We start from the raw sequence: 8,716 nt of genomic DNA on the forward strand, positions 1-8,716 counted from the left end.
GGATGGTGCTAGGGGGAAGATTTTGTTTTCAAATCAATTTTTTTTTCAAGTTTTCAAAGTTTTTCAAAACCGAATCTTTTTCAAATCATATCTTTTCAATCAAATGTTTTCAAAATCAATTTTTTTCCTTTTTCAAAGATACTTACTAACAATTAATGATTTGATTGAACGTTTTTTGCCTTTTCTATCAAGGAAGGTTTTATGTTTGAATCATATCTTTTCTTGTTAGGCAAGTCATCAATTTTTTTTAAATCATATCTTTTCAAATTGTTTTCAAAACATATCTTTTAAAATTGTTTTCAAATCATATCTTCTCAATCACATCCCTTTAAAACTAATCATATCTTCTTAATCACATCTTTTTCAAAATAGTTTTCAATCAAATCTTTTTGATTTCTAATTTCAAAGTCTTTTTTAAAAAACCACTTGATTTCTTTTTCACTTTTAATTTTCGAAAATTATCAATCAAATTTTCAAAATGTTTTCAATTGAATTTTCGAAAATTCTCTTCCCTCCTTCCCACATCCTTCTATTTATGGAGTACTACTCCTTCTAAATGCACAATTCGAACCTTATCTAATTAAAGTTCAAATTCTTCTTCTCCTTCTTCTTACTATTTCTCTTTTTCTCTGACACTTCAAGGAATCTCTATATTGTGACATAGAGGATTCCACATTTTCTTTTTCTCTCCTCTTTCATATGAGCAGGAGCAGAGAGAAAGGCATTCTTGTTGAAGCTGATCCTGAACCTGAAAGGACCTTGAAGAGAAAGCTAAGAGAAGCTAAAGCACAACTCTCTTTAGAGGACCTGACCGAATTCTTCAAGGAAGAAGAACACATGGCAGCCGAAAACAACAACAATGCCAACAATGCAAGGAAGGTGCTGGGTGACTTCACTGCACCTACTCCTGATTTTTATGGGAGAAGCATCTCTATCCCTGCCATTGGAGCAAACAACTTTGAGCTTAAGCCTCAATTAGTTTCTCTAATGCAACAGAATTGCAAGTTCCATGGACTTCCAATGGAAGATCCTCATCAGTTCTTAGCTGAATTCTTGCAAATCTGTGACACAGTCAAGACTAATGGGGTTAACCCTGAGGTCTACAGACTGATGCTATTCCCTTTTGCTGTAAGAGACAGAGCTAGAATATGGTTGGATTCTCAACCTAAAGAAAGCCTGGACTCTTGGGAAAAGCTAGTCAATGCCTTCTTGGCAAAGTTCTTTCCACCACAAAGATGGAGTAAGCTTAGAGTGGAAGTCCAAACCTTCAGACAGAAGGATGGAGAATCCCTCTATGAAGCTTGGGAAAGATACAAACAATTAATCAGAAGATGTCCCTCAGACATGCTTTCTGAATGGAGCATCATAGGTATTTTCTATGATGGTCTCTCTGAACTATCCAAGATGTCTTTGGATAGCTCTGCTAGAGGATCTCTTCATCTGAAGAAGACGCCTGCAGAAGCTCAAGAATTGATTGAATTGGTTGCAAATAACCAATTCATGTACACTTCTGAAAGGAATCCTGTGAACAATGGGACTAGTCAGAAGAAAGGAGTTCTTGAGATTGACACTCTGAATGCCATATTGGCTCAGAACAAGATATTGACTCAACAAGTCAATTTGATTTCTCAAAGTCTGTCTGGAATGCAAAATGCACCAAACAGTACTAAGGATGCTTCATCTGAGGAAGAAGCTTATGATCCTGAGAACCCTTCCATGGAAGAGGTGAATTACCTAGGAGAACCCTATGGAAACACCTATAATTCTTCATGGAGAAATCACCCAAATCTCTCATGGAAGAATCAAGAGAGACCTCAACAAGGTTTCAATAACAATAATGGTGGAAGAAACAGGTTTAGCAATAGCAAGCATTTTCCATCATCTTCTCAGCAACAGACAGAGAGTTCTAAGCAGAATACTTCTGACTTAGCAACAATGGTCTCTGATCTAATAAAGACCACTCAAAGTTTCATGAATGAAACAAGGTCCTCCATCAGAAATTTGGAAGGACAAGTGGGTCAGCTGAGCAAGAAAGTCACTGAACTCCCTCCTAGTACTCTCCCAAGTAATACAGAAGAAAATCCAAAAGGAGAGTGCAAAGCCATAACCATGGCCGAATGTGGAGAGGAAAGAGAGGAGGAGGACGCCACTGAGGAAGACCTCAGTGGGCGTGTACCAATCTCCTCTGAGTTCCAATGGAATCTGAGGCTCAAAATGAGACCATAGAGATTCCATTGGACTTACTTCTGCCATTCATGAGCTCTGATGAGTATTCTTCCTCTGAAGAGGATGAGTATGTCATGAAGAGCAAGTTGCTAAATACCTTGGAGCAATCATGAAGCTAAATGACAAGTTATTTGGAAATGAGACTTGGGAGGATGAACCTCCCTTGCTCACCAAAGAACTGGATGACTTGTCTAGGCAGAAACTGCCTCAAAAGAGGCAGGATCCTGGGAAGTTTTCTATACCTTGTACCATAGGCACCATGACCTTCAAGAAGGCCTTGTGTGACTTAGGGTCAAGTGTAAACCTCATGCCCCTCTCTGTAATGGAGAAATTAGGGATCTTTGAGGTGCAAGCTGCAAGAATCTCATTAGAGATGGCAGACAATTCAAGAAAACAAGCTCATGGACTTGTAGAGAATGTTTTGGTGAAGATTGAAGACCATTACATCCCTACTGATTTCATAGTCCTAGAGACTGGGAAGTGCATGGATGAATCCATCATCCTTGGCAGACCCTTCCTAGCCACAACAAAGGCTGTGATTGATGTTGATAGGGGAGAGTTGATCATTCAAGTGAATGAAGAATCCTTGGTGTTTAAGGCCCAAGGACATCCCTCTATCATCATGGAGAGGAAGCATGAAGAGCTTCTCTCAAAACAGAGCCAAGCAGAGCCCCCACAGTCAAACTCTAAGTTTGGTGTTGGGAGGCCACAACCAAACTATAAGTTTGGTGTTGAACCCCCACATTCAAACTCTATGTTTGGTGTTGGGAGGTTCCAACACGGTTCTGAGCATTTCTGAGGCTCCATGAGAGTCCTCTGTCAAGCTAATGACATTAAAGAAGCGCTTGTTGGGAGGCAACCCAATGTTTTATAGTTAACTATTTTCTTTTGTTATTTTATCTTTTTTGTAGGTTGATGATCATAAGAAGTCACAAAAACAATGAAAAAAGCAAAAACAGAATGAAAAACAGGAAGAAAAACAGCACACCCTGGAGGAGAAGAAGCTGGCGTTCAAACGCCAGTAATGCTAGCTGTTGGGCGTTTAACGCCCAGTCTGGCACCATTCTGGGCGTTTAACGCCAGAAAGGGGCACCAGACTGGCGTTAAACGCCAGTAAAGGGCAACAACCTGGCGTTAAACGCCAGGAATGGGCACCAGCCCGGCATTTAACGCCAGAAATAGCTCAAAACGTGATTTTGAGCAATATTTGGTGCAGGGATGACTTTTCCTTGACACCACAGGATCTGTGGACCCCACAGGACCCCACCATCACTTTCTCTCTTCTTCCCCCATTCATCAATCACCTCAATACCTCTTCCCCAAAAACCTTTCACCTATCAAATCCCATCTTTCTCTTCACCACTCACATCCATCCTAAATCCCCACCAACCTCACCCTTCAAATTCAAACCACCCCCCAAACCCACCCATCATGGCCGAACCATTACCCCCCCTCTCTCCTATATATACCCTTCTTCAACCCTTCATTTTCACACAACCTAAACACCCCTTCTTTCCCTTCTTGGCCGAACACACCACTTCCCCCTTCCTCATTCTTCTTCTTCTACTCTCTTCTTTCTTCTTTTGCTCGAGAACGAGCAAACATTTTAAGGTGTGGTAAAAGTGTTGCTTTTTCGTTTTTCCATAACCATTTATGGCATCCAAGGCCGGAGAAACCTAGAAAGAGGAAAGGGAAGGCAAAAGCTTCCACCTCCGAGTCATGGGAGATGGATAGATTCCTCTCAAGGGTGCACCAAGACCACTTCTATGAAGTTGTGGCCTTGAAGAAGGTGATCCCCGAGGTCCCCTTTTCACTCAAAAAGGGTGAATATCCGGAGATCCGCCATGAGATCCGAAGAAGAGGTTGGGAAGTACTTACCAACCCCATTCAACAAGTCGGAATCTTGATGGTTCAAGAGTTCTATGCCAATGCATGGATCACCAAGAACCATGACCAAAGCGTGAACCCGAATCCAAAGAATTATCTCACTATGGTTCGGGGAAATACTTGGATTTTAGTCCGAAGAGTGAGGGTGGCGTTCAACTTGCCTATGATGCAAGGAGATGAGCATCCTTACACTAGAAGGGTCAACTTTGATCAAAGGTTGGACCAAGTCCTCACAACCATATGTGAAGAGGGCGCACAATGGAAGCAAGATTCAAGAGGAAAGCCGGTTCAATTAAGAAGGCATGACCTCAAGCCGTGGCTAGAGGATGGTTAGAGTTCATACAACGCTCAATCATTCCCACTAGCAACCGGTCCGAAGTTACCATAGACCGGGCCATCATGATCCATAGCATCATGATTGGAGAAGAATAGAAGTTCATGAGGTTATAGCCCAAGAACTCTACAAGGTAGCGGACAAGACCTCCACTTTGGCAAGGTTAGCCTTTCCTCATCTCATCTGTCACCTCTGTTATTCAGTTGGAGTTGACATAGAGGGAGATACCCCCATGATGAGGACAAGCCCATCACCAAGAAAAGGATGAGTACACAAGAGACCCCTCTCACCAAGAAATCCCTGAGATTCCTCAAGGGATGCACTTTCCTCCACAAAACTATTGGGAGCAACTAAACACCTCCTAGGAGAATTGAGTTCCAACATGGGACAACTAAGGGTGGAGCATCAAGAACACTCCATTCTCCTCCATGAAATTAGAGAAGACCAAAGAATCATGAGGGAGGAGCAAAAGAAAGGAAGAGACATTGAGGAGCTCAAGCACTCCATAGGATCTTCAAGAGCAAGAAGAGCCGCCATCACTAAGGTGGACCCGTTCCTTGATTTCCTTGTTCTTTATTCTTCTGTTTTTTTCGATTTTTATGCTTTATGTTTGTCCATGTTTGTGTCTTGTGATCATTAGTGTCTTAGTGTCTATGCCTTAAAGTTATGAATGTCCTATGAATCCATCACCTTTCTTGAATAAAAATGTGCTTAATTGAAAAGGAAAGAATTGCATGAATTTTGAATTTTATAATAGTTTAATTATTTTGATGTGGTGGCAACACTTTTGTTCTCTGAATGTATGCTTGAACAGTGCATATGTCTTTTGAACTTGTGGTTCATGAATGTTGGCTCTTGAAAGAATGATGAAAAAGGAGACATGTTACTGAGGATCTGAAAAATCATTAAAAATGATTCTTGAAGCAAGAAAAAGCAGAAAAAAAAAAGAGAAAAAGCAAACGAAAAAAAAAAATCGAAAAAAAAAGAGAAGAAAAACCGAAAAAAAAAAGAAAGAAAAAGAAAGAAAGAAAGTTGTGATCCAAGGCAATAAGAGTGTGCTTAAGAACCCTGGACACCTCTAATTGGGGACTTTAGCAAAGCTGAGTCACAATCTGAAAAGGTTCACCCAATTATGTGTCTGTGGCATGTATGTATCCGGTGGTAATACTGGAAGACAGAGTGCTTTGGGCCACAGCCAAGACTCAATAAATAGCTATGTTCAAGAATCATCATACTTTACTAGGAGAATCATTAACACTATCTGGATTCTAAGTTCCTAAGGAAGCCAATCATTCTGAATTACAAGGGATAGAGTGAGATGCCAAAACTATTCAGAGGCAAAAAGATAAAAGCCCCGCTCATCTAATTAATACTGATCTTCATAGATGTTTTTGGAGTTCATTGCATATTCTCTTCTTTTATCTTATTTGATCTTCAGTTGCTTGGGGACAAGCACAATTTAAGTTTGGTGTTGTGATGAGCGGATAATTTGTATACTTTTTGGCATTGTTTTTAGTATGTTTTTGTTATGATTTAGTTAGTTTTTATTATATTTTTATTAGTTTTTGGTTAAAATTTCAGGTATTTTCTGGCTGAAATTGAGGGACCTGAGCAAAAATCTGATCCAGACTCAAAGGACTGCAGATGCTGTTGGATTCTGACCTCCCTGCACTCGAAGGGATTTTCTGGAGCTACAGAAGCCCAATTGGCGCGCTCTCAACGGCGTTGGAAAGTAGACATCCTGGGCTTTCCAGCAATATATAATAGTCCATACTTTGCCCAAGATTTGATGGCCCAAACAGGCGTTCAAAGTCACCTCAAGAAATTCCAGCGTTAAACGCGGAACTGGCACCTAATTGGGAGTTAAACGCCCAAACTGGCACTAAAGCTGGCGTTTAACTCCAAGGAGAGTCCTACACGAAAAAGCTTCATTGCTCAGCCCAAGCACACACCAAGTGGGCCCGGAAGTGGATTTTTATGTCATTTACTCATCTATGTACTAGTTTCTATAAGTAGGACCTTTTACTATTGTATTAGAGAGACTTTTGGTAGCTATCTTTGTTTTATGCTATCTTAGACCTTTGGGAGGCTGGCCATTCGGCCATGCCTAGACCTTGTTCTTATGTATTTTCAACGGTGGAGTTTCTACACACCATAGATTAAGGTGTGGAGCTCTGCTGTACCTCGAGTATTAATGCAATTACTATTGTTCTTCCATTCAATTCCGCTTGTTCTTTATCCAGATATCACTTGTTCTTCAACATGATGAAGGTGATGATTGACGCCCATCACCATTCTCACTCATGAACAAGGTGACTGACAACCATTCTTGTTCTACAAGCATCTGAGGCTTAGTGAATATCTCTTGGATTCCTGATTGCACGATGCATGGTTGATCGCCTGACAACCGAGTGCTCGCCTGACAAACGAGCCAACCATTCCGTGAGATCAGAGTCTTCGTGGTATAGGCAAGAACTGATGGCAGCATTCAAGAGAATCCGGAAGGTCTAACCTTGTCTGTGGTATTCTGAGTAGGATTTAATGACTGAATGACTGTGACGTGCTTCAAACTCCTAGCAGGCTAGGGCGTTAGTGACAGACGCAAAAGTATCAATGGATATTATTCCGGCCTGACCGAGAACCGACAGCTGAATTCCGCTATGCCGTGACAGGACATATGCAATCGCTTTCACTGAGAGGATGGGAGGTAGCTGCTGACAACAGTGAAACCCTACACAAGCTTGCCATGGAAAGGAGTAAGAAGGATTGGATGAAGGCAGTAGGAAAGCAGAGAGACGGAAGGGAAGGCATCTTCATACACTTGTCTGAAGCTCTTACACCAATGATATACATAAGTATCACTATCTTTATCTTTTATGTTATTTTCGTTCATCACCATATACATTTGAGTTTGCCTGACTAAGATTTACAAGATGACCATAGCTTGCTTCAATGCTAACAATCTCCGTGGGATCGACCCTTACTCACGTAAGGTATTACTTGGACGACCCAGTGCACTTGCTGGTTAGTTGTGCGAAGTTGTGTAATGCCATGGTATTGAGCTACCACGTTTTTGGAGCCATTACCAGGGATTATGAGAGTTGTGAAAAGTATTGTTCACAATTTCGCGCACCAAGGCATCTCATGGATTTCTTGATGATGAGCTTCCTCATGCATCTCTTGAGAACCGTGAAGGGTCTCTCTTGCTTGCTCCATCCTCTTCTTGGTGATGGGCTTATCCTCTTCAATGGAGATGTCTCCTTCTATGATAACTCCAGCTGAGTAACATAGATGGCAAATAAGGTGAGGAAAAGCTAGCCGTGCCATGGGTGAGGGCTTGTCGGCTATTTTGTAGATTTCATTGGAGATGACCTCATGAACTTCTACTTCCTCTCCAATCATGATGCCATGAATCATGATGCCATGAATCATGATGGCCCAATCCACAGTAACTTCAGATTGGTTGCTAGTGGGAATGATAGAGCGTTGAATGAACTCCAACCATCCTCTAGCCACAGGCTTGAGGTCCAGTCTTCTTAGTTGGACTGGCTTCCCTTTAGAGTCTCTCTTCCATTGAGCTCCTTCCACGCATATGTCCATTAGGACTTGGTCCAACCTTTGATTAAAGTTGACCCTTCTAGTGTAGGGGCGTTCATCTCCTTGCATCATGGGCAGGTTAAACGCCAACCTCACCTTTTCCGGACTAAAATCTAAGTATTTCCCCCGAACCATTGTGAGACAATTTTTTGGACTCGGGTTCATACTTTGATCATGGTTCCTAGTGATCCATGCATTGGCATAGAACTCTTGGACCATTAAGATTCTGACTTGTTGCATGGGGTTGGTTAGGACTTCCCAACCTCTTCTTCGGATTTCATGTCAGATCTCCGGATACTCATTTTTCTTGAGCTTGAAAGGGACCTCGGGGATCACCTTCTTCTTTGCCACAACATCATAGAAGTGGTCTTGATGGCTCTTGGAGATGAATCTTTCCATCTCCCATGACTCGGAGGTGGAAGCTTTTGTCTTCCCTTTTCCTTTTCTAGATGATTCTCTGACCTTAGGTGCCATTGATGGTAATGGTAAAACAAAAGCTTATGCTTTTACCACACCAAACTTAAAATATTGCTCGCCCTCGAGCAAGAGAAGAAAGAAGAGAAGAAGAAGAAGAAGAAAATATGGAGGAGAAGGGGAAGTGTTGGTTCGGCCAAGTGGGAGAAGAGGGGGTTGTGTTCTGCGAAAATGAAGTAGAATGGAAGGGTATTTATA

The 8,716-nt window shown here is 41.6% G+C and overlaps 1 non-coding gene across 1 annotated transcript; it reads right to left on the minus strand.

The window, feature by feature from the left end:
- Positions 1-1,242: 1,242 nt before the first annotated feature.
- Positions 1,243-1,350, minus strand: LOC130971992 (small nucleolar RNA R71). Its single transcript, XR_009083197.1, has one exon. It is a non-coding gene; the product is annotated as a small nucleolar RNA R71 (small nucleolar RNA).
- Between the last annotated feature and the right edge of the window lie 7,366 nt (positions 1,351-8,716).

Source organism: Arachis stenosperma, chromosome 3 (genome assembly GCF_014773155.1).
Source record: "Arachis stenosperma cultivar V10309 chromosome 3, arast.V10309.gnm1.PFL2, whole genome shotgun sequence".
Lineage (NCBI taxonomy): Eukaryota > Viridiplantae > Streptophyta > Magnoliopsida > Fabales > Fabaceae > Arachis > Arachis stenosperma.